At 36.0% G+C, this 26,957-nt stretch overlaps 1 non-coding gene across 1 annotated transcript; it reads right to left on the bottom strand.

The window, feature by feature from the left end:
* Nucleotides 1-13,589: 13,589 nt before the first annotated feature.
* Nucleotides 13,590-13,696, bottom strand: LOC133792874 (small nucleolar RNA R71). Its single transcript, XR_009874345.1, has one exon. It is a non-coding gene; the product is annotated as a small nucleolar RNA R71 (small nucleolar RNA).
* Nucleotides 13,697-26,957: the final 13,261 nt, after the last annotated feature.

Raw genomic sequence — 26,957 nt, 5'->3', positions numbered from 1 at the left:
GTAGACGGAAGAACTTGAGCAGGACTCGATGCACGGACTTTTTGAATGCTCCATTGATGTACTTGAGAACATTGATCAGGTTTCCTCTGTTAAGGTACTGGGTTTTGTATAAAAGTAATGCATGATAAGAACCATGATAAGGTACTGCAGCATTTTGTTCTTAAGGAGAACATGTTGGAGGTTGACTGTCCCTGTGTCACCCCAGAGGTTGTTCTCAAAGCATCTGGTCATGTTGATAAATTTACTGACCTTATGGTTAAAGATGAGAAACCTGGGACTTGCTATCGTGCCGATCACTTGCTCAAGGACTTCTGCAGTGAAAAGCTTCAGAAAGACCTTTCCATAGCTGCCAAGGAGGCTGCAGAACTGAAGCGCATACTTGCTGTTTTGGATGATCTTTCAGCTGAAGAGCTGTGTGCCAAACTTAAGGAGTATGACATTACAACTCCAGACACTAAGAATCCACTTTCTAATCCATATCCATTCAATCTTATGTTCCAAACATCAATAGGCCCATCTGGCTTGAGCCCTGCGTGAGCACGTTACATTTTTGTACTGATTATTCTTAGCGATTATTTTTTATTAAGACTCCTGTTTGGTCAGTAATGATATGTAATTAAATCTCCTCTGCTGTAAGTTCATGCGGCCAGAAACTGCACAAGGCATATTTGTTAACTTCAAAGACTTGTACTATTACAATGGGAACAAGCTTCCTTTTGCTGCTGCTCAAATTGGCCAGGCTTTCAGAAATGAGGTTCTTAATTTTCTTATCTTTGGACTTTAGCACTTATGTTTGCATAGGATGCTCATATTATTTCTAATTGGTAAAGGGTCTTTGTAACTAGTATTTTGGTCCTCTCCTTTCTTATAAGAATAGAAAATAGCCTTGTAATGTAGCTGTTGCATTCCTTAGTGCTATGCTTCTTTTGTGCACAAAACTGTGTCCCATTGATCTGTGACAGTGTTGCAAGGTCCATTTTGTTTTTTAAATAAAACCTTAAACAATATCTCATTCCAAGAATACTTTATATATTTGCAGATTTCTCCTCGACAAGGGCTTTTGAGAGTTCGTGAATTTACACTTGCTGAGATTGAACACTTTGTGGATCCCAAAGACAAATCTCACCCAAACTTTGTAGAAGTTGCAAAATTGGAGTTTCTAATGTTCCCAAGGGAAGAACAAATGTCTGGCGAGTCTGCAAAGAAAATTTGTCTGGGTGATGCAGTTGCCAGGGTTTGTTTACATAACTTTTATTCAATATCTTCTTTTCTCTACTCCCTTGTCTCTAAGCATGTGATGATGATTATAGTGCTATATAGTTTCTTCTTCTTCATGTTTTCTACAGTATATATCTTTTACCAAACTGTACAATAACGCTTTTGAAGTAATGAAAATGTGTTTTTATTTTTTTACTTTTGGACATATCACTCTGTTTGTTTGATTTTCTTTTCTGCTTACATAGCCAGTCAGGTGGATAAGTTAATATTTATCTATTACATATTTGGTTTGGAAAAGTAGTGGATACAATAAGTTACTAAAGAGTAACTGAAATAATAAGTTACCTAGCAGAAGAATAAATTCAGATTTTTTAAAAATGTATTCTCTAAATTGGAGCCTCTTTAGAGAAATTTTGTTTGACCAACATCATGCATTAAACTTTTCCAGCTGTTTTGACTGTTAATTTCAGTATTTTGATTTTTTTGTACAATTTTTTAAGACTTGGCATTTGGTTTATCACTTTCAGCACTGCTTGGGGATAATATCTACAACTTTGGCGAGCTGCTGGCACATCCTATTGTAAGAATATCTCTGCCCTACTCTGTGATCTCAATCATTAGGCCAGAAGTAAATGAGGGTTTGAATAAGTATCCATATGTTAAAAAGCTATGTTCAAGAATAGTTGCTAACACTTGGTATATGTTTGTCTCAATATCTTATGCTCTGTTATGAGTTTTTTGGTTTTGTTGATAAATGTCTTTCTTCAATTTTTTCTAGTTGACTGTTTATACTCTGGCTTGGAGCTTTTAGAGTTTCATTTGGGGTCTGAGACTGTAATACATGTACAGTACAAAGTAACCATTAGTAAGTATAGTACATACTTTAATTTTAGCACTAGACCTTATATATATATAATTTAGTTAAATCAGTTAGTTTAGTTAAGTTATTGAGAGTAATTTTGAGCATAGTACTAGACCTCATATGCCTAAATTAGTATAGCACATAACGTTATGCATACAAGAAACAGATGGCAGAAAATGAAATAGATTTTCTTTTGCTTCTAGCTTGCAACTAAAGTTGAATGATTAAGCATAAAGTATGATTGATTTCTTCTATATCATATATAGACCTTTTCTTCAAAAATCATAAACTTGACACTAAACCCAAGAGTTTAGAACACAAACAGGAAACAGAAATTTAAGACATACCAGAAACCGTCTCCTCAAAACATCGATTCTTGTCATGTTTGATTTTTTATTTTATTTTTTTTCTTTATGATTTTGTTGTATAAGAAGTCAAAGTGTGATTCTGTTTTTATTCTTTAATTTTTTTGGGGATATATTGACAGAATTTAGAGTTCTGGAATCAATTCTTCCTCACATACTTTTTGATTATTGAGAATGATATATTTGTTATCTTGATACATTTCACAAGCCTTGTTTTAAGTTGCATGTTTTTTTGCTTCAGTCGTTGTTTTGCATGGTAGTACATCTTGCTATACCCTGCTGTTTCGTCAAGTTTTGGAGTTATTACAAATTTAATTTAAACTTTATATGCTTACAGGTGGAAACTAGCTTAAGTCTTATGTTCTTAATAATAAAAGGACTTTTTTTTTACAATGTGCAGGTATATTGAGATGATTTCTTTGGAGCAATTCTTGACAACATTTGTACTTGAGGCCTTTAGAATGGAAGAATGTATTTCACTAATTTTTGTATACATTTCTTGTTTTGTATTTAGTGATAAAGGAATCTGAATTGGGCATAAATTATGTTGTAATATGATTTCTTAACCCCAGACTAGTAGACTAAATATTGTAATTACATTTGAGTAATTAATAAAAATATATTTATGTTACCTTATTTGGCTTCAACTTTCATATTTGTTTTCATAGTTTTGTGTAAGTAAAAAAAGATTATGTATTTCTAAGCTAATATAACACATGTGTTATACTAAAGTGTAGTATAACACAAAAAAAGTGTTATATAATCGACTATAAATAACATAATTAAACACTTATCTATATATTAAAAAAACACAGAAATTGTGCTATCGTTGACAGTACAATAACACATCTGTATAACACTGATAAAGTGTTATGTAAAGTACCCTGACCTACGATAACATAGTCGGTCTTAACACATCAGAAAGTGTTATCGTATGTTTTGATAACACATTTTCGGTGTTATTAAAATCATTTTTTCTTGTAGTGGTGCCCTAGAACTGGTGCCATCCCTGGCACCAACATATCTCCCTCTTTGTGTAAAGGTAACTCTGGCAAATCACGTGGAACACATCCAGAAACTCACAGACTAATCCAGTCTATCCTGGTCCCACTGGGACAACCTGAGTGGTATCCACCACACTAGCTAAGAGTGTTATGCATCCCTCCTGCCATAGGTCCTTAGCTTTAAGTATAGATGCCATAAGCATACGGGATCCATGCATAGTGCCAGCAAATACAAGGGTTTCTCACCCTCAAGCCCAAGAATTACCATCCTTTCCCTTACAATCTATCATTGCCCCAAACTCGACTAACCAATCCATATCCAGGATCATATCAAAGTTAGTCATAACAAATTCTATCAAATCAACTGATGAGTCTTTTTCACAATAATCTAACTCATCTCTTAAAATTACGAATAGAGTACCACATTCTCACCATAACAAAACCATGTAATCCGCATATCAAGTCTAGGCCTCTCTAAATGACACAAATAAAAGAACAACATGGCACCAAAACCAATCAACACATTACAAGAATCAAAACTAAAAATGGACCTGCCACCACTGAGGAACCAATCCCAGTCCTAGTCTCAGTCTGTGTCTCAGACTCTAACTATGTCAGAGCGAACACTCGAGTTGGGGTTGAGCTATCCACCCCCTTTAGCTTATCCTTCCTTTGCCTTGGGCAATCCATCTTGAGGTGCACAACCATCCCAAATAAGAAACATGCCTTTGCTCGACATTCTCCCAAATGACACATCTTACACCGAGTGCATTTTCGGTAGATTTCCAATCCTCTTCCTTAACTGATCCATTAAATAAAGGCGTCACTGTCTGAGCTCCACACTCTCCTTCTCAATGTCATGTCATGTGCTCTCAACAACAAAAGCCTTCCCTACCACCTGAGCATATGTAGAGATTTCATGTACCGGGGCAACTTGAACTCCCTGAGCTATTCTGGGATTCAATCCCTGGGTAAATCATTCTTTCTGAGCCACCTCCATTGGTATCATATCAAAAGCAAACTTGGCCAACCCATTAAATCTGTTAACATACTTGGTTACTATTGCATTTCCTTGAACTAGGTTCAGAAACTCATTTTTCTTAGCAGTCTTGACTACATCACAATAATATCTTTCATTAAATAGCTGCCTAAATTCTTTCCAGCTCATTGCATCTGTATCTCGTGTTTGGGATACCACTTCCCACCATGTACGAGCATCTTCCCGCAACACATATGTAGCACAGATCACCCTATCGTGACCTACCACTCCCAAACTATTGAGGATGGAACTGATCATGCTCATCCATTGCTCAGCTCTGAATGGATCTAGGTCTCCCTAAAATAATGGAGGGTAATATTCCTGAAATCTTGCACAAAGGAATTCCCATATGTTCTCAACTCTCGGTTGAGCCAATACTAGTGTCACTCCTGGCGAAACAAAGGAAGATGTTTTCCCTGACAGAACTTGCGGTTGTATCAAACATCTGAAATATTCCTCTTGCCTTTGCAATCTTAATTGAAAATCTGTAAACACCTGCTACCAATTCTGACGGACAGGCGAAGGACTCAGGCCTTGGTTGTAGTTCCCAGCCTCGGTATAACCACCACCGGATCCCATTAACTGCCTTGGGTACATAACCTCTGATTAGTCTGCAGTCAATAATTTGATCCATCAAATATGATAAGCACATTTAAAAGAATTCACCGATGGGAACAATCACACAACACCACATTCATATACCACTTCGGTGCTAAAAACACGCCCATAGCATTCACACATCAATCCATAACCTCTGCTCTTCCAACATACATACCATGCTCTCAACAACAGCATAAGTCAATTCCATATGACCAATGCTCAGTACTATTGCCAATCATGACAAATAAGTCAAAGCTTCTCGACTAGCACTAAACACCATTGTCGTTTTTGACTAACAAGTCAGTGCGTTACTCAGATAAAAAATTAATTCCAGCATTCATAATGCAACAGATATCCAAATATAGATCACTCGACATGCTTCATCAATAATACAAGCATAATTATGATCATGCACATTTACAGAGACTCAAGCTCCAATCAATTCCATATTCAACATTCATGCCATGCCATAATCATATGTATCACATGCATAACATGCCCCACATACTGGGTGCAGTTTTCTTACCTTTGGTCCAAGCATAAGTTACTAATAAATGACCCTCAAGCACGATTATATTTCGAAGCTCCTAATGATCACGTAGCCATAACCATAATATAGAATCCAATCAAAAACCAGTAAATAAAGATTTCTGGTATGAGTCCTAGCCTCGGGGACGTTGAATCCTACCAAAGCGGGTAGTAGGATGGATCCCGAGCCCTTAGGTTTAAGTTACCACGACTAAAATCCCAACCTGCACAAGAGGGTCGCGACTTGCCCCCCTAGAGTCGTGGCGCCCCCCCAAGGCAGAACTCCTCCTGGTTCTGGGTTCACACAGGTCGGGACTTCCAAGAACAAGGTTGCGACCCAACCTTGAACCCAACCGTTTTCTTCATTTTTTCCCATTGAAAATCCTCCAGAAACCTATCCAAAGATATCCAAATCCCAAAAACAAAGTTTCCAAACATTCCAATAGCCCAAAACCATCAAAACCTAAACTTTAAACAACTCAAAAACTCATCAAAGCATATAATCCCATAAAAGCTTAAAAACTCAAAAACTCAAAATTTAAAACTTGGATTACCTATGATTGAGTCATTTCCCAATTAAATCATTTGGCTAATAAGCTTCTAATCTTCCCTAGAATCGTTATGACTCTAACTTTTCTTGAATCCGAGTCCTAAAACTCGAGTTTCCTTCGAAAATGAAAATAGCGTCAAAAATATGATTCTAGGGAACTTACCGAACATTATTTTTATGTTTCTGTCAGGTTACTTCGAGCTTAAGTAATCTCAAGAAAATCCTAATGCTCGAGGTCCCAAAAATGCCCCCGGGGTAAAATAGTCAAAATTCCCATAATTCCCTCCTGATCTTACTAACTCCAAATATATCATAAATAATGATTCCCATTACCCAATATCCCAGTAATGTACTAAATATCCAATATACCCCTTGACTCACTCTGAGTCAAGTATGGGTCCCGTTGTGACATTCCCATTAGCTTGCTCCCTAGGACAGTCTCGTGCTGAGTAACCCAAACATATCCACATAGTAACATGCCACATATATGCCAAATACACCCATAACGGGCCAAATTATGAAAATTACGCAATTAATCATGAATGAGCCCACATGCATATTTAATACACTACAACATGCATATCAAGTCATATTATAATATAACTCATATAAACACTTAATGAATCACATATATATCACATAATCACATAATTCCATAATTTTCCATCCTGGCCCCCTAATCAAGGCCCTAAGCCTTATTAGGAAATTTGGGACGTTACAGTAAGTGTCATGTGTGTAAAAATAGTATGACTATTTAACTACTTAAGAAACTAGAATAAAATTTCTCTTCTATCAAGAATAAACAAGATTTTCTCCAATCATTGTTGTGTGTTTTGAATAATATCATGAAGGTTTTGTAATTTAAATAGGGTAGTTGGTGATCCAAAATGTTATCATATTTTTATTTGTAAAATCCATAATCAATGTTTTGGTTTAATTTTTCTTTTAATATGTTTATGTCATTCTTTTATATATAATATTGTTTGTTTATCTAAAATTTATATGACAACCATAGAAACTTAACAAAAGTAATAAATAAATTTATAAATAAAACTAAGCAAATGTGTATTACATGTTAGCTTGCACCTAGTATTATATGTTATATTATTTTAAATAATAGAATGTTAGATTAAATAATGTGAGAAAATGTGATTTGTTACACAAATGTGATTTGTCACACCATGTAACATATTATTGAGAGTCACAAAATTGGACACATGTGTGTCCCCAAATATAACATATTTTGGAATTACAAAATTAGTTACAAATTTGTAACTCCCAAATATTACCCAATAATGTGTAGATTGTACGTTATACATTTGATTTGGATTTCACAAAGCCATTATGAAATATGGTTGCTGGAGACGTGTTTTAACTCGCATTAGGTGTATTAAGGGTACAAAATCTTGTGGGAAATGGTTTGGGATGTTTTGGAAAAACTGAAATTTTATGTGCTGAAAATTGCCTGAGGTCGCGACCACTGTTTATCCCTGGCCGCGGCTTGGGGGACAGAGGCCAGTGGCTGTGGCCATTGAGGCTAACAGCCATTACCACTTTTCAGTTTTTTTTCAATTTGAACGGTTCGAACATCCTAAGTAACTCCCAAGTCCCCATGGGGGTTGGTGGAATTTGAAATTCAAAGGGTATCTCAAACTCTATAAATAGGAGCTTAATGTTCACTTGTAAGACACACCATTTTATTCCCACAAAGTACTTGGCTGGAAAATAAACCATAGAGGCATGACAATTTCAGAGAGCTATTTCTTTGAGAGTTCCCTTAGTGCTTAGAAAGAGGGGGAAATAAGCTTTTGGACAAATGTTTTGAACCTTGTTCAAGTCGGTGATCCCAACAACTCTACACTTTGGTTGTGTGAGATTTTGTGTTCTTATAATTGTCCTTCTCATTCTGTAGTTCTTCTTGTTCTTATTTGCTTGTATTATTATTGTTTTGAGTTTGTGATCTTCTTCTTCTACATCTTTCTATTTGCTTGTATTTTGAGCAATAAAGTTGTAAAACTTGTTTATCTATCATCTTGTCTTTTTGTATTATTTTGCTTAAAGTTGTATTTTGATTTCTCTATTCCCATTGAATATAATATTTATATCTAACATTATATAATGTGTGTTTGTGGTTTGTGATATATATATACCTATAATATTATATATATATATATTCATATCATATTATTTTAGATATTTTATATCATTCCTTATGATTTATTAATTAATTGTTTTGTTTTTTAGGCATTTGTTAAATTTTACAATATATGTATTATTTTTTATATTTCTTATTGTAATATTATATTTTTGAATGAATTTATACTTTAGTTTATTTTATAAATTTGGGTTAATTTAAAATAAAGCATAAATATATTTTTAATTGTAGAGTATAATTATATTTTACAATATATAGATAAATATTACAAATATTAAAATGTATAGAGATATTATTGAAAGTGAGAGAAAATATTAAAATAAATAAAAAATATTAAAGTTAAGTTTTGGTGATGTAAAATAGAGAAGTTGATGTATGGTAGTTGTTGACAGTGACAACTCGTCAACGAAGTTAGATCACAAAACTTATGAGCTTAAGAGTAAATAAGGAGTGGTAAAGAAGCATAGAAGAACTTATGATGGCTAAAAATAACCCTATACACACACCCATATTTGGACATAGGTAAAACACAGGTGGGAGGGGAACTATCAAATAGGCATAATTTCATATGGGGAGTAGATTAATTGATGGTATTAATATGGTAAGGTGGGAGGGTAAAGAAATTAGTTGAAGAGGTAATCCAAATATATGATAACCCTATACACACACCCATATTTGGACATAGGTAAAACACAGGTGGGAGGGGAACTATCAAATAGGCATAATTTCATATGGGGAGTAGATTAATTGATGGTATTAATATAGTAGGGTGGGAGGGTAAAAAAATTAGTTGTATTGTAATCCAAATATAAAAATAACCCTATACACACACCCATATTTGGACATAGGTAAAACACAGGTGGGAGGGGAACTATCAATTAATCTACTCCCCATTTGAAATTATGCCTATTTGATAGTTCCCCTCCCACCTGTGTTTTACCTATGTCCAAATATGGGTGTGTGTATAGGGATATGGACATAGAATCAAGTTGTAGAGTGAACATGGGAAGAATATTTGTATTACTCAATAGTCTTTGGTTACAATTTCTAATTTTCCAACCCCTTTGCTGGAGGGGTGAAAGTTTATTTATAGTGGAGCTCTAACGGCTCCTGATACATTGTGGTCCCAGGGTACAAAATCGTACAGAAGTACATTATTAGGGTAGTGACACCAGACGTAGTGGTGTAGGAGGCTGTGATGTCAGCCCTGGTACATGGTCAGAGGAGTGCAAGTAGTGCCTCCACTCTTTGTACTAATTCATACCACCACTACATGTATGATATGGATGTCAGAGTCACGCCTCTGTCCTCCATATAGTTGTACATCCCGTACCCCTACGTGTACCCTGTACCTGATGGTTGTTCTCACATGTCTAAGATACACCATTGCTCCATTGCTCCATTGCTCCATTGCTCCAAGTTTCATCATCTTTGGTTGAGTGTTGAATGACTTATGGATTCTTCAGCGAGGTTTCCTGGGTCTCCTTGGTGCATAGAGAGGCGTCGGACCTTGCATAGCCAAACTCTCATCCATAATGGTGTCTTCTCTGCTCTATGTGAGTCCTGCAGCTCCTCGGCGATATCTAGGTGTGAGGCTTGTTGTCTTTCGGTGATACCCAAGCGTGGATGCCTTGCACTCCCAGCCTCACGTAGTGAGCCCCTTAATGAAGGGTGTCTCGACGTGAGGTTCCTTGTGTGGCGTGGAGGCATGCGTGAATGATGGAGGTGTCTCGCGAGGGGACACGACTTGGAGGCACGCACGTGAGATGAATGTGTCTCGCGAGGGGGCACGACTTGTAAGCATGTATGCAAGACAGGGGTGTCTCCCAAGGGGTCATGGCTTGGAGGTAGACACATGAAATGGAGGCGTCTCGTGAGGGGTGCAACTTGGAGGCATGCATGCAAGATGAGGGTGTCTCCCGAGGGGCACAACTAGGATCCAGACGCACGAGATGGAGGCATCTCGTGAGGGGTGCAGCTTGCAGGCATGCACACGAGATAGAAGTGCCTCGCAAGGGGAACAGCTAGTTGCCAGACATGGAAGGTGGAGGCATTTCGCGAGGGGTGCAATTTGGAGGCATGCATGTGAGACGGAGGTGTCTTGCAATCGGATGCAGCTTGGAGGCATGCACACAAGGCGGGGGTATCCCACATTTGCCTCCCATGGGCGTGGAATGACCTTGTCAGGCCTGGGGCTCGAAATGTGTGGACTCTTGGTGGAACGTAATAACCTTCTGCCTCTAACATGTACTTGATGCCTTTGGTTCCCCTTAGCCGTTTACTTCAAAAAGGGACCAGACCTGTTTTCCATGGCGGATTTTTGGCATTCACACTTGCCCCCCAGTCTATAGGGAGGCCTTTAGGCGTTCTTGTAGAATTTTATCTTTGTAATACTTTTTTTTTCTCTTTTTTTTGCATGCCATCTTTGTGACATTCACGGTGCAAATGCTTTTCTCCATTTACAAGATATGGAAAAGCATACGTCATGAGTGGCGATCCTCAGGACTCCTTTGATGTTTGATTAACGCCAATTATTATTTTATATAGATCCTAAGGGTGTCATTGTTGTTCAAACATCGGGTCGTAGGAAGAAGCTTGAGGCACTCTACTCGAAGATCGTTTGGACAGGGTGATCTCTCGTGTGGTGTTCTTAAGTTGTCGCCCAGGGTGCTTTATGTGTATCTAGCGCTTGTCAGATTTCAAAGTGAAGAGTGCTTTAGCAATTCTTTCTTGTAGCCCCTTCGTCTTGTTGGCTTCTTCTTTATTACCAATAGGTCGACTGGACTGCGAAGTCTATCACTACTTGCCCGTGATTGATACCCTTTAAGTATAAGTGATGTCGACAAAAGATCTACCATTGGCCGGGGCAGAGAATGATCCTCTTATTACCAAGATTCAGGGACTTTAGAAGCAATTTGTTGAGGCCATACATAGGATAGGAGCAGCAGTAGAGAAGACTTCCCCTCCGTCTAAGAGTAAGAAAAGAGCGGAAGCTAAAGTTCTTATATGGAGCAGAATCTTGGCTCTAACTTCTCCTTATTCGGTGACCGCGATGTTGCTAAGGTTGCCGAGTGCTGTGCTCGCGGCGGGAAACCATGAAGTTTTTCCTGCCCCATCTTTTGCTCCCATGTGTGGACAGCATCTTTATTTTTACTTTGATTTGGTTGTAATGCTGCTTAACTTATTTTACCTGAGAGGTTTTTCTGGATTTTGTGTTTTCTTCGTGAGGAACATTTAACGAGTCCCGCTACATCTTATGTTTATCTTGTGACAGAACATTATCATGTGCCTTTATGCACGTGGGTCTTGATAACTTCATTTTAGTGTCATTTTAGAATGTGTTTTTGTGGTAATCTTGAGTCTTTATGTGTGTTTTGTGCAAGATTATGATGGTGTGATGAATCACGAGAAAATGTAAAAAGAAGTGAAAATGGTTGAAAAACGATGCTTTTGGCGGTTGTTTGACTCAAAATGATGCTAAGGACAAGTAAAGGTAAGTTTTGGATGGTGAGATGGGTTGAAAGAAGTAATTTAAGAAAAAAATGGAATTAGACCCACAACTTGGGCTTATAAGTCGTGACTCAAGGCGAAGTCAGAGACGCATGGTTGCTGAAGGCAATTGGTGTCGTGACTTGGGCTTACAAGTCGCGACTTAAAGGGAAGTCAGAGGCTCAGCAAAAAGGGAATTATAGACACAGGTCACGACTTGATGATGCTTGAGTCGCAGCGCTTGAGGACTTTCACGGAAGCGAGATGGCTCAAAATTAGACACGGGCCGCGACACAGAGAGGCCAAGTTGCGGCCCGCATATGAAAAACACTACTATTGTAGTTGTTCTGAATTTTTATATTTTTCTTTCTTCTTTAAGTTTGTGAATCTTATGTTTTGGAATTATTATTTGGTTGATTTAATCATGTCTGATATGAACTAAATAATTTTATCTAGGGTTTAATGTAGTCACTTGGATTTCTAACTAATTTAATTATGATGTTCTTTCAATTTTTCTTCTCTATTCTGATCTGTATAATGTGTGTTTAATGCTAGTAAATACTTTATCAACATTTGATTGATTTTATAATATTTATTTAAAATTCGAAAGATGATAATTGAATATGCTATCATTATATAGACATATGTTGCATATTGGACGAAAGTACTTGTATGACTTGTGTAGTAATTAGGTTTCCATGCTTAATGTCTTCTATATGTTTAAGTTTATCACAGAGATGTAGAAAACTTACATATAGGTTGAGATCTTATATCTTGAAAAAGAATAGGAATCGAATTATGTTAACCTGCTAATAGAATAGAAAGAAAGAAATTTAGAATTGATTAATAAAATAAGTATAATGAAAAGTTGATGAAATTAACACCCTAGGTCTTTTTAATAGAGATTTAAATCTTTGAATTAGTGATTCTTGTTCTTAGTTTTCTTTTATAATTTTAAAATTAAATCCATCTAAATTTTGATTTCCAAATAGAAATTAAAAGAAAAATTAGTGGTACTTGGAAGATAGTCTTCGTGGGAACGATACTCTACTTATCATATATATTACTTGAATTGATTGCGGGCACTTACGTATATATATTTTCGCAATAAAGTTTTTGGCGCCGTTGCTGGGGACTTAATTTCCAATATCAAAGTTATTATTATTTGTTCTAATTTGGTATTTTTATTTTTATTGTTTAACACTTATTCAGATCAAGGTTGTGTTGTGTTTCGGGAATTGTTGGTATATGCGAGGAAGTAGACAAAAGGAAATAATACAAATAGATCTTGAAATTAAGAGAACGCACAGAAAGAATCGAAAGATAAAGAAATAGTTAGATTTCACAATGGCTGAGAATGCAAATATTGTTGTCAACAACAATGCAAATATGGGTAATGCAGCTGAAGCCGATCCGCCATTAAGGAACTATGTATTTCCTACTGTTACGGGGATACATTCAAGCGTTTGTTCTCCAACTGTTGAGACAAATAATTTTGAGATAAAACCCTCAATTATTCAGATGGTGCAAAACTGTGTACAATTTGGGGGGTTACCAAATGAGGATCCAAATCACCATATCACAAACTTTTTAGAGCTATGTGCAACATTCAAAAGGAATGGGGTGAGTAATGATGCTGTAAGATTGAGATTATTCCTATTTTCACTAAGGGACAGAGGTAAGAGTTGGTGGAATTCTTTACAAGACAACTCTATACTAACTTGGGAAGATTTGGCTAAGAAATTCCTTGGTAAATATTTTCTTCTTGCCAAGTCAGACAGAATAAGAGGAGAGATTAATAATTTCCATATACTGCATGGGGAATCTTTATATGATGCATGGGAATGATTCAAAGAGTTGCAAAGGAAGTTCCAACATCATGGAATAGAGAAGTGGCTGCTTGTTCATATTTTTACAATGGTTTGGGGGGTAATACAATGACAATTATAGATGCAGCATAAGGAGGAGCGTTTATGAGCAAAAATGCTAAAGAAGCTTATGAATTATTGGAAGAGATGGCTATGAATAACTATAATTGTAATGACCCAACTAATTCTAAGACCTCAGACCATTAAAATCTACTAAGACATAGCTACTATTTTGGAATACATATATGCTTAAAATTGTAGAACTTTATTAAAAATTCAAAATACGGTACGGAATACAAAATATTGTACGGGATCCCATTGTTTAATACATAAAACATAAAAACATAAAATTTAATTAATTGTTTAAATACTAAGTGTGGAAATACATAAAATCATAAATTAAAAGATTTGAAATAACGTCATCCTCGATAATCCAGCAATCCACTCAATCAATCCATCCCCAATACACATGCTAAGCTACCAAGAATCCATCCCGCCTTCCAAGTTTATTTTCCTGCACCATCTAAAATAAAAGGAATGAGCCTAATGCACAACAATGAAAATCTACTAAAAACATATATCATAAATCATAAGACTATATCATACAACATATACTATAAAATCATATGACAAAAAAAATGTATATCATATAGGACTACAATATTAATGGCCATTAACTCATTACCGTAGCATGTGATAAAACCATCTAGGACCTCAGTCTACTAATCGAGGTAGGGTAAATCATAACTCTAAACCACGATAATGATAAAAAAAATCTTGGGATTTGCTATTTAAGCAACTATATGCCCCAAGTGACTAAAAACATATTCATGCATATCTAAAATAACACATAACATATCATAACACATAAACTATCATAACACATATAGTCTAACCTATTTTCCTTACCAAAAACCGGGATAATGAAGACAGGAACAAGATTGGAAAACTCCTAAAAACCAACAGTAAGAATCATGAGTTTCTAAAGAAATGGAGAAGAAAAAGGAGATCTAAACCATCTAGATAGAAACTTTCCGAAAACCTTAAGTTTCAAAAAACTTAAACGCCTAACCAAGAAGTCATAAAATAAAGTTAGGACCTGAAAGAAAATGAAAGAAAATAAAAGAACTATGATGGATTAAACCTGAGGATAAGAATACCTTGATAGACTATAACTTCGATCTACACCTCAATACCGAAATGTCACTCTATCTTACTTCCCAAGTGTTTATAACGCTTAGATTTAAAAGCTCTTAAATCCCAAACCCTAGTTTTTTCTCTCTAGAATAAACTCAGCAGCTTGGAGCCTCTGAAGAATGCTTGAATGATGAATGAAATGGCTGAGTACTAGGTCCTATTTATAGAGTTCAAGAAGTGAAACTAACCCTTTTTAAAAAGAATAAATAAATGAATATATTTGAATTTTTGGTTCAACAGATGCCCAGAACTCGGTCAAAAATGTTCAAAATCAAATCTAGGTTGTTGAGGGCTATTTCTAATTTAAATCCACAAAATTTCAAAAATGGCTCCAGGAGCCGATATATTGCCTACCCTAGGCGATATATCGCCCCTACCTATGTCCTGAACTTCCGTGGTTTCGTTTGTGCTGTTGGGGTTTTATGCCCTAATTAAAACCCAAATTCTTTGTAATCTCATTTTATTATCAATAAAAGAATAGAAATCATTTTTTGACTTGGTCAATCACTTTGCTCACATGTTTTATTTTCATGATTATTTGTTTAATATAAACTTCTATTAAATCCCGAGCATATAGCTAATCTTATTTATAGTGACGAAATCACAGTGGAATATAAATATGATTATATGATCAAAATAAGTTAGTCCTAAGATTAGTCAGTGCACCGGATTTACACTGACTTGCCAATCTACGATATGATCTACTTACACATTACAGTGTTATGTTTTTTCCAGAACATTAGCAAAGTAGATAAGATCGGATGTATTTGTTACATCGGACAGTTGATAAGATAAGTAAACATATTGTTATTATCTATTCTAGTCATATCATATAGTTGACCATCGGTCAATTCAATCTCAATTCTGAGTGGTTAGTATTCTAACTGATTGTATTATTTGAGTTCTTTGACTTGCTCGTTACCAGCTTACCCTACGGACTAGCCCATACTTACATCTTGGGAACTCGGTAGTATAATTGAGTGGGAGTGTTAATCATAGATATGAACATCTATAGCTTCTGATGAAGAAGTGAAATGATGGTTTCCTTTTTGTTTGGTTCAAGGTGTTAAATGATAGAGATCTCATTTCAGTAATTAAATTAGTTTACTGAAATATCATTTACAAGGAACTAAGTGTTTTAAGGATAAAATACAATGAGGGGTAAAACGGTATTTTAGTCCTATCTCATTGTAGACCGTCTATAGAGGATTGAGTGACAATTATGGTTGTAACAATGGATAATTAATAGCGTATCTATATTTGTTATAGAGCGTTCTATGAATTCAAGAGTGCAATTCCAAGTCTATAGTGGAGTCACGAGGAATTAATAAGTTAGTAAATTTATTTGTTAGATTTATGATAACTTATTGGAGCTTGATTTCATAGGCCCATGGTCCCCATTGTACCTTGGATAAAATCATCTAGATAGTCTCAATTAATTGATTTAATCATCAATTAGAATTATCAAAGTTGACCAGGTCAATTTTGGATAGTTTCACAAAGTTATGTAATTTTGAGAAGAAAAGAGAAATTATGGCAGATTTATTAATTAAGATATATTGGTATCTAAATTAATAAATAATTTTAAATCAAGGTTCAAATTATAAATAATTAATTTGATAAAGGATTTAAATAATTATTTAATTAATTAAATCAATAGAAAATAATACATTTCTTGATTTTTAAGTCCAATGGGCTTATAATCAAATGGGAAATTTCACGGGCCTATAGCCCATGATAATTTCGACCTAGGGCTTCAAAATAGCTATTATTTTATTTATTTTTTAATTAAATTAAATGGCCTAATTGAGTCTATAAAAGGAGTGCTTATAGAGAAGTCAAAACAACAAGTTTGATAAGTCACAAGTCAGATTTTCCGATAGTTTTAGATTCTCTCTAAACACGAGTCCTTTTCTAAGCCTCTTTGTTATTTTCTCTTATTCTCTCTATATCTATCTCATGTGTTGAGAATTGCCCACACTAGTCTAGGTGGTTCTAAGGATACATTGGAAGATCGTGAAGAAAATAGAAGATCGGTTCAGTTTCTTGATAATACTCTACGACAGAGAGGATACAAGAGTTAGAGAAACTGAAGGAAGGACTCTTTAATTCCGCTACGTATACTGTAAGTATTATGTTCTTTGTTTCTCTTTGAATTAAATTTTAGAAACATGTTTTAGGCTATCTCGTATTAATTTGTTTAATATTAGATATACATGAAAATAAATAGAAATCATGTATAAGCTTTTTCCAACATGTGCGAAGTCGACGTGTTCTTCGTATCTTCCATAGGCGACATATCGACCCCTATAGCTGTGATATATTGGCATATCGTCCTGGCTTGAACCAATATCCACTAAAACTAAAATTCAACAGCTACTACTAGTAGTACTACTACTATCTAGCTAAGTAAAATTCTGAGACGCTACTGTTCTCCCCTACTTAAAAGAATTTTGTCCCTGAAATTTGCTTACAAAACAATTCTTAATTCTATGCTAGGATCTCTTCTTCCAACCCCCATGTTGCCTCCCGTTTAGAACTATTACTCCATAGGACCTTGACTATCAGAATACTCTTAGATCGTAATTCCTTCATCCCCTTCTCTAGGATGCTAACCGATCGTTCCTCGTAGCTCAGGTCTTTCTGGAGTGCTAACGTATCGTACTTGAGGATGTGAGATGGGTCTGACACATTTCTACGTAGCATCGAGATGTGAAACACATTGTGGCTATCTGTTAGAGCTAGCGGTAGAGCTAATCTATATGCAACTGTTCCCACCTTGTCCAATATCTCAAAAGGACCTATACACCAGGGACTAAGATTGCCTTTCTTCCTAAACCGCTTCACTCCTTTCATATTAGATATCTTTAAGAAGACTTGATCTCTGACTTTGAATTCCACATCTCGCCACTTGGCATCCACATAACTTTTCTGTCGACTCTGAGCAGCGAGCATATGCTTTTTAATCAGTGCCACTGCATCCTAAGCCTCTCTAAAAACTTTGGGTCCATGAAGTTGTCTTTCTCCTACCTCGTCTTAATATAATGGCGATCAACACTTCTTTCCATAAAGAAACTCGTATGGTGCCATACTGGTCATTCCCTAGTAGCTATTATTGTAGGAGAATTCTATTCGTGGCAAATACTTACTTCATGATCGTCTAAAGTTCGGTACACAAGCATGCAACGTATCTTCTAAAATTTGTATGGTACGCTTGGACTGTCTATCGGTCTGAGGATGAAATGCCTTGCTAAGACTTAACTTATTACCCATGGCTTGCTGCAAGCTTCCCCAAAATCTCAATGTAAACACCGATCCTCTATATGATACTTTTGTCTTAGGGATTCCATGCAATCATACTATTTCTCGAACCTAAATGTCTGCATACTAATCAGCAGTGTACGTAGACTTATCAGGTAGGAAGTCAACTGACTTGGTGAGTCTATCTACCACAACCCAAGCTGAGTCATGTTGCTTATTCGTTTGTGGTAATCCTATCACGAAGTCCATGGCTATATCGTCCCACTTCCATTCTGAAATACTAAGCGATTGCCATAAGCCTGCAGGTCTCTGATGTTTCGCTTTTACTTGCTGGCATACTAGGCATTTGGACATATATTCTGCTACGCCTTTCTTCATTCCTGGCCATGAATATAATGCCCTAAGGTCGTGAGTCATCTTGGTCGACCCCGGATGAACTGAGTATGGGGTAGTGTGTGCCTTTTTTTTAAATCTTCATCTTAATTCCATAATCATTCGGCACGCACACTCGTCCTTTATATCTCTAGAACCCTTGTCCCGATATGGAGAAATCAGTGGTCTTACCTTCTTTGACTACAACCATATGTGATACTAACGTGTCATCATGCCTTTGTTCGATCTGTATATCTTCTAGTAGACTTTACTGGATGGACAAGTTAGCCATTTGACCAATGATTGTTCTATTCCAGCACTAATCAGATTTTTCTGAAGCAACTTTTCTATTCCAGATAATGCTGCTAGATTTCCGTAACTCTTCCGGCTTAGCGCATCTGCAACTACATTCACTTTCCCTGGGTGGTATAGGATTTCGCAGTCATAATCCTTTACTAGTTCTAACCACATGCTTTGCCTCATGTTGAGCACCTTCTGAGTGAAAAAATACTTTAAACTCTTGTGGTCCTTATATATTTTACACTATTCTCCAAAAGGTAGTGGTGCCAGATTTTCAATTCGAAGACCACCGCTTCCAACTCCATCTCGTGTGTTGGATAGCGTTGCCCGTATTCCTTCAGCTACCTTGAGGTGTAGGCTATCACTCTACATCAGCACACATCTCAAACCTTACTTCGATGTATCATAATATACTACAAACTTGTCAACAAACTTGTTGTTGGGTGTTGGTACACAAAGTACTGGTGTTGAGCATAACTTATCCTTGAGCAACTGGAAGCACTCTTGACATCTATCCATCCAGTTGAACTTTTGTTGTTTCTGGGTCAGGTTGGTAAGCGGAGTGGCTACCTTAGAAAAGCCTTCTACAAATCTTCGATAATAGCCTTCTAGCCCGAGAAAACTTCTAAGATCTGACGCATTCTTAAGTCTTGGTCAATTCTTCATAGCCTCTATCTTAGCTGGGTCTACTGCGACTCCGTCTTTGGATACTATATGGCCGAGGAATGCTACTTACGAAAGCCAGAATTCACACTTCTTGAATGATGGACCCAAAATGGGTATGTTTTAAATATTTATAACTCGCAAGCGCATAATCATATATGAAATATAGTGTTCGTGTAAGCACGAGGTCGAACCCAAAGGAGTTGTCTAAAATAAAAAACAAAAACTATTTTAAATCAAAATTATTAAATTCTAACCTAGCTCCAAAGATTGATGAGTTTTTTGTATAATGAAAATAAAATAAAAGATAATAATAAATAAATTAAAGACAATATATAAAAATAAATTACTAGTAGAAATCAAGATGGTAAAATAAGATTATTAAGGTATTAGAATCCACAAAATATAAGTTCAATAGTATTTATAAGTACATTGATTCCCATGTTTCATTAATAGTAGAAATTAATCAACTATCACTTATTCAAATTAGATATTTTATTTAAGCACAAATTATCATGGAATTGTAGGATTTATCTTCACTTTTAAAATTATAATTTCAAAGAATTTAATGTAAATCAGTCTAATGAAATAACAAATAAATCAATGAATATTATTTATAAGGCAAAACATAATATTTTTGTTCTAAGCATTTGATGCGCACAATTTAATGACACACCTTAATCAAAGAATATTATGATTTTGCACTAATGAAGAACTAAGTGTAAATATGTTCTAACAATCTAAAATACAAGATATTTAAGATGAAAGAAAATATTTGAAGAAAAAAATCCATAAACTTTATTGCACAAAATGGGAAATCAACACACAACATAAATAGTATCTAGTTACATATTGTTTCATCATCACCTTAATAATCTTAAAAAGATTAGAAACTCATAACTAGAATAGAAATTACAAACCAAAAAATTACAAACATAAATTGGAAAATTTAGTGGAGAAACCCCCAAATTTTTCCTCTAAAAACTCATAGAAAAAAAGACCAAAAAGAAGAAAAGGATGAAGATGATAGAGTGGTCTTCCAAGTGTAGAAATTTTGTAGTGTAACCTCTCCTCCAAATTAAGCACACCTTAATGGTCTTGGAAATTCCCTATTTATAGCCAAAATGAGAGTATTAAAATAATCAATTTAAATTAAATAAATTAATAATAATATGGAAAATAGGGGTAAATTATATGGTGTAATGATGATTATGTGGTGAAAATGTGCAGAGAAGTTGGGTAAATAATTGGCATTTTTGGGCAAAGGGGGCAAGGGGACAAGGGTACATTGTGTTGGGCTCAATAAGGGTGGAAAAAGGGTGAAGGTGGCTGTGTTGACTGTGTGGCAGGTGGCTGGGCTATGTGGTAGTGGTGGGCTTCGACATGATGGGCCTTGGGTCAGCAGCTGGCTGGAGGCAGCTGCTTTTGGTGTTGGGCCGAATGGTTGGAAGAGGGGTGGGCCCAAGGGAGGAGCTGCAGGCGGATGGGCCTTAGGTGGCTGGGAGGTTTTGGGCCCAAGGGTGCAGGGAAATGGCTGAAGAGGAACAGGCGGGCAGATGGATGAAGCATGGGCAGCCCAGGAGGTGTTGGCGGGCCGTGGGAGCTAGCTGGCGGACCTAGTCAACTTTGGGCTGGAAAATGCCACTTTCTTGCTATTTTCTTTCAAAATTACACTTTTCTCTTCTTCTTTTTTCAAGCATAAAAAAAATGCAAAGTACATCCTACAAAATAAGTAAATATTAAATTATAATAAAATATTTTCAATTGCAAAATAAATTATATTAACTCCATGAAAATATTAATTAAAATTTAATTTACTTTGGCAATTAAGTTCAATAAAATTACATTTTTAACTTTTAATAAAAAAAAACACTAATTTCAAATAATTAAACTACAACACATCATAATAAAATATCTATAAAAACACACAAAAATCTATAAAATCAAAATAAACCCAATAAATTCAAAATTACTTACAACCTTAATAAATCAATTAAAAACTCAAGAACTAAGCAACAATTAGCCTATAAAATATTGTAAAATAACTCTATTTTGTAGGGTTATCATTGAAATTGGCGTAAAATCGATGCGCCTTCAATCGCAGCATAGCAATCTTAAATGTTCCTCGTGCTTGACTTCGTCCTTGGAGTACACCAAAATATCGTCAATGAACACTACGACGAATTTATCCAAGTAATCTTTGAACACCCAATTCACTAAATCTATAAATGTGGCTAGAGCGTTGGTAAGACCAAAATACATAACTAGAAATTCGTAATGTCCATATCGAGTTCTAAAAGTTGTCTTTGGTATATCCTCTTCCCGTACCTTGAGCTGGTGATAATCGGACAGTAAATCAATCTTTGAAAATACAGTCGCTCACGGAGTTGATAAAATAAGTCGTCGATCCATGGTAGCGGTACTTATTCTTAATTGTCACCTTGTTCAGCTCACGGTAATCTATACACATTCGCATGCTTCCATCCTCTTCTTCACAAATAGAACTGGTGCTCCCCATGGTGAATGGCTTGGTCTGATGAAACCCAAGTCTAAGAGTTCTTGCAATTGCGTTTTCAACTCTTGTGTTCAGTAGGTGCCATCCGGTATGGTGCCTTAGAGATAGGCTCGGTTCTTGGTACTAATTCGATTGTGAAGTCAATTTCCCGAGTAGGCGATAACCCTGGTAAGTTATCAGGAAATATCTCTAGAAATTCCTTTATAATGCAGACGTCTCCAACCTGGGGTTTCTTTTGCTACATCCGTGACGCTCGCTAAGAATGCGTGACATCCTTTCTCTATCATCTTTTGAGCTTGGAGAGATGAGATTAGTGATTTTCGTAGTCCTGAAACCTTTCCCATAAAACATAATTTCTAACCGTCAGGAGTTTCAAATGTCACTTGCTTACGTCTACAATCAATTGTAGCGCCATGCTTTGCTAGCCAATCCATGCCCAGTATTACGTCAAAGTCTTTGATTTCTAGCTTGGTCAGGTCTCTTTCTAGTTCTATTCCCTCGATTTTGATCAGTACTCCTCGTACTATTCGTGATGATAGAACTACTTCACCGATGGCAATTTTGTCACAAACCTAGTTATAAATCTTTCACAAGGTTTGTCTAATTTTTCTATCATTCCTAACGAGATATACGAGTGTGTTGCTCCCGAATCAAATAATATTGAACATATATTATAGAGGATACGAATCTGACATGTGACCACTTTGTTACTAGCTTCGGCTTCTCCTTGGGTCAAGGCAAAGACTCTGGTTGGAACCATCTTGTTGTCCCTTTTTTCTTCTTGTTTGAGCTGTGGACATTCCTTCTTTCGATGAACTTCCTAGCCACAGTTGTAACAAGCCTTAGTATTTGCATGACACTCCCTAGGATGTCTTTTCTAGCACTTGGAGCACTGCGGGTATTCTACATAACCCGACCTATTACTTCCATTATTTATCTGTGCTCTTTTGTCATTGTTGGCTTGCTTACTATCAGGATGCTTCCTTTTCTGGCCATTATTGTTGTGCTGGTGGTTGTTGTTATAGTTCTTACCATTTTGCATCTGATTCTGCTGCTTGGGTTCAGACTGGCTGGCCTCCTCCTTACCAACGTTTGCTTGGAGTCTTTCCACCTCTATAGTCGCTTCTAGAGCATCAGCGTTAGAAGTGGTTCCATGATATGAAAGCTTGACTCCTAGCTCAATCTTGGGTTTGAGTCCCCTGGTGAACTTGGTAACCCTCAAGAATTCAGTTGAGACAAACTCTGGCACAAACATGGCTAGTCGATCGAATTGTCGAGCATACTCGACTACTGTCAGATTGCCCAACTTCAAACTGGCAAACTCTTCTACCCTCATAGCGATGACAACCGAGTTGTAATACTTTTAGTGAAACACCTCCACAAATCTATTCCAAGTCATGGTGGTGACGTCATGAGTTTGCTGTGCTAAATCCCACCAGATTCTAGCATCCTTTTTCAGAAGAGACGAAACGCAGGATATGTGATCTGTGTTGCCGAGGTTCATGTGTGCTAGGATCGGCTCTACATTTCTGAGTCATTCTTCTCACTCAAAGGGGTTGATTGTCCCTTCAAAGTTTGGAGAATGCTGCTTACAAAAATGCTCATAGATTGGCTCTATGTACTGTGCTGGATAAGGCGCATAGTTCGCCATCGGCCATCCCCCATATGGACCTACTTGCTGGGGTGCTTGAGCCGCTGGCTGAGGCTGTGGTTGCCGTTGAAGGTGTTGTTGTTTTTGCTGCAGCAGTTTTTCTACTTGTTGACGTAGCCTGACAATCTCAGCGGTGTTGTCAACTGGCGGCGGTGCATTTCTATTAGAAGCAATAGCAGCACACATTCCCCTTCTTCGGACTGGAGGGGCTTCATGAGTCTCGTTGGCGGTGCTGGAGGCATTGCCGTTCGTGCATGCAGACCTTCTTAGCGACATCTTCAACAAAGTTCTAACAGTCAAGAAAAACATGTTAGAACTTACCCTAATAGGTTCTAAGGAAAAATTTAGTCTAAGGAAACATAACTCAGACCTATCAGTTTTGATTTATTATGCAAAATTATGTAAGCCTTCTTTATAATTAAAGTGGGTTTCTAAACTTAGAAAAATAAGGCATCTTTATTATTTTCTAAGTCTATTTTTAAGCACCCTATATGACTTAATTCCCAGGCTCAAAACTCATCATTGTTCCAAAGTTAACCATATTGAGGGAGGGCTGGGATCAATAAAATCGGTCCCACTACTATGGCCCCCTAAACTCTCAATACAGAACCTGATCCATTGATTTGTATCCACCCTCATCGTACTCAGTCATTATTTATTTATTTTAAATTTATTATGATTGTAAAAAAAATCAAACTCAACATGTCATTCAATAACAACAATTATATTCATTTGGAAATAGATTTTCACTAAGTACTATCATAAATAAATAAATAAATAGATAAATAAACTAAACTAAAAATAACTAGGGTAAATTTAAAAATTAGGATCCTCTACATCTGACCCTTCATCTAACATATCATCTTCCATTTCTTCATAATCATCATTGCTATGAGCCTCGTAACTACCTCGGGGAATTTTCAGTAAGATATTATGCTTTTGTTCATTAGTGAATTGAAATTCAAACTTAGAGGTGAACATTAGTGTGTATCAAGGAGAATTTCATCCATATGAACTTTGGGCTCTAATACCAGCTGTAATGACCCGACAAATTCTAAGACCACGGACCATTAAAAACTACTAGGACATAGCTACTGTTTTGGAATACACATATGCTTAAAATAAAATAACTTTATTAAAAATCCAAAATACGATACAGAATACAAAATATGGTATGGGATCCCATTGTTTAATACATAAAACATAAAAACATCAACTTTAATGAGTTGTTTAAATACTAAGTGCGGAAATACATAAAATCACAAATTAAAAGACTTGAAATAACGTCATCCTCGATCTTCCAACAGTCCATTCAAATAATCCATCCCCAATACACATGCCAAGCTACCACGAATCCATCCCACCTTCCAAGTTTATTTTCCTACACCATCTAAAATAAAAGGAATGAGCCTAATGCCCAGCAAGGAAAATCTACTAAAAACATATATCATAAATCATAAGACTATATAATACAACATATACTATAAAATCATATGAGAAAAAAAAAACGTATATCATATAGGACTACAATATTAATGGCCATTAACTCATTACCGTAGCATGTGATAAAACAATCTAGGTCCTCAGTCTACTAATCGAGGTAGGTTAGATCACAAGGTAGTATATGATAACCCATCAACGTCCTCAGTCTACTAATCTAGGTAGGGTAAATCATAACTCTAAACAACGATAATGATAAAAAATATTGGGGTTTGCTATCTAAGCAACTATAAGCCCCAAGCGACTAAAAATATATTCATACATGTATACATAGCACATAAACTTATCATAACACATATAATATAACTTATATTCCTTACCAAAAACTGGGATAATAGAGACAAGAACGAGATTGGAAAACTCCTAAAAACCAACAGTAAGAATCATGAGTTTCTAAAGAAATGGAGATGAAAAAGGAGATCTAAACCATCAAGATGATAACTTACTGAAAACCTTAAGTTTCAATAAACTTAAACACCTAACCAAGAAGTCATAAAATCAAGTTAGGATCTGAAAGAAAATAAAAGAATTATGATGGATTAAACCTAAGGATAAGAATACCTTGATAGATTATAACTTCGATCTACACCTCAATACCGAAATGGCACTCTATCTTACATCCCAAGTGTTTATAAAGCTTAGATTTAAAAGCTTTTAAATCCTAAACCCTAGTCTTTTCTCTGTACAATAAACTTAGCAGCTTGGAGCCTTTGAAGAATGCTTGAATGATGAATGAAATGGCTGAGTACTAGGTCCTATTTATAGAGTTCAAGAAGTGAAACTAACCCCTTTTAAAATGAATAAATAAATGAATATAAATTGAATATTTTTGAATTTTCGGTTCAACAGATGCCCAGAACTCGGTCAAAAACATTCAGAAGCAAATCTAGGTTGTTGAGGGCTGTTTTCAATTTATATCCACAAAATTTCAAAAATGGCTCCACGAGCCAATATATCACCCCTACCTATGTCCTGAACTTCTGTGGTTTCGTTCGTGCGAAGTCGACATGTTTTTCGTATCTTTCGTAGGCAACATATCGGCCCCTATAGCTGCGATATATCGGCATACGCTGATATTTTAAACACATATTTGCACACTTTCAGCATATTTGAAGTTTGTTAAAATAACTTTGACTGAGTAAAACGTGATCCTAACAGCTTCTGGAAGGTTCTAGAGCTTCTAGATTCATCCATTCTTAATTAATTCATCTAAAATCCTTAAATCCTTAAATAAACAAGCATGTGACAAGTGTCATGCTCTTAATTATTCTATCTAAACCTTAGGTTATAATAAATAATATTTCTAGGACGAGCTATATTAATCAAACCTTATGTTATAATTAATATTTCCAAACTGTAGGTTAAACTTATAAAATCCATAACTATTTCTATGAGTTTGCAAATAAATCCTGGCTTGAACCAATATCAACTACAACTAAAATACTACAGCTACTACTATTACTACTACTATCTAGCTAAGTAAAATTTCAAGACACTACAATAATTGGCCTACTAAGCGTGAGAATAAGAAAGTAGCAGGAATTTTAGATGTTTATCCAATTGCGCTTTGGACCGCTCAAGTGGCATCTCTAACCAAGCAATTACAACAGACTAATCTCGCCGCACAAGCAATGCAAGTACATAATGTTGTGAGTTGTGAGATTTGTGGGGGACCACATGCTTATGAACAATGTCTGAGCATAACTAGTTGCTCAACTGATGTGAATAATATGCCCTTGGAACAAGCACAAGTTATTGGTAATTTTTCAAGACCTGCACCTAACACTTATTCCAATTCCTATTCTCCTGCTTGGAAAAAT

This window comes from Humulus lupulus, chromosome 7 (assembly GCF_963169125.1).
Source record: "Humulus lupulus chromosome 7, drHumLupu1.1, whole genome shotgun sequence".
Lineage (NCBI taxonomy): Eukaryota > Viridiplantae > Streptophyta > Magnoliopsida > Rosales > Cannabaceae > Humulus > Humulus lupulus.
The sequence above is the reverse complement of the archived record's forward strand: the minus strand, read 5'-3'. Positions and strand labels throughout refer to the sequence as shown.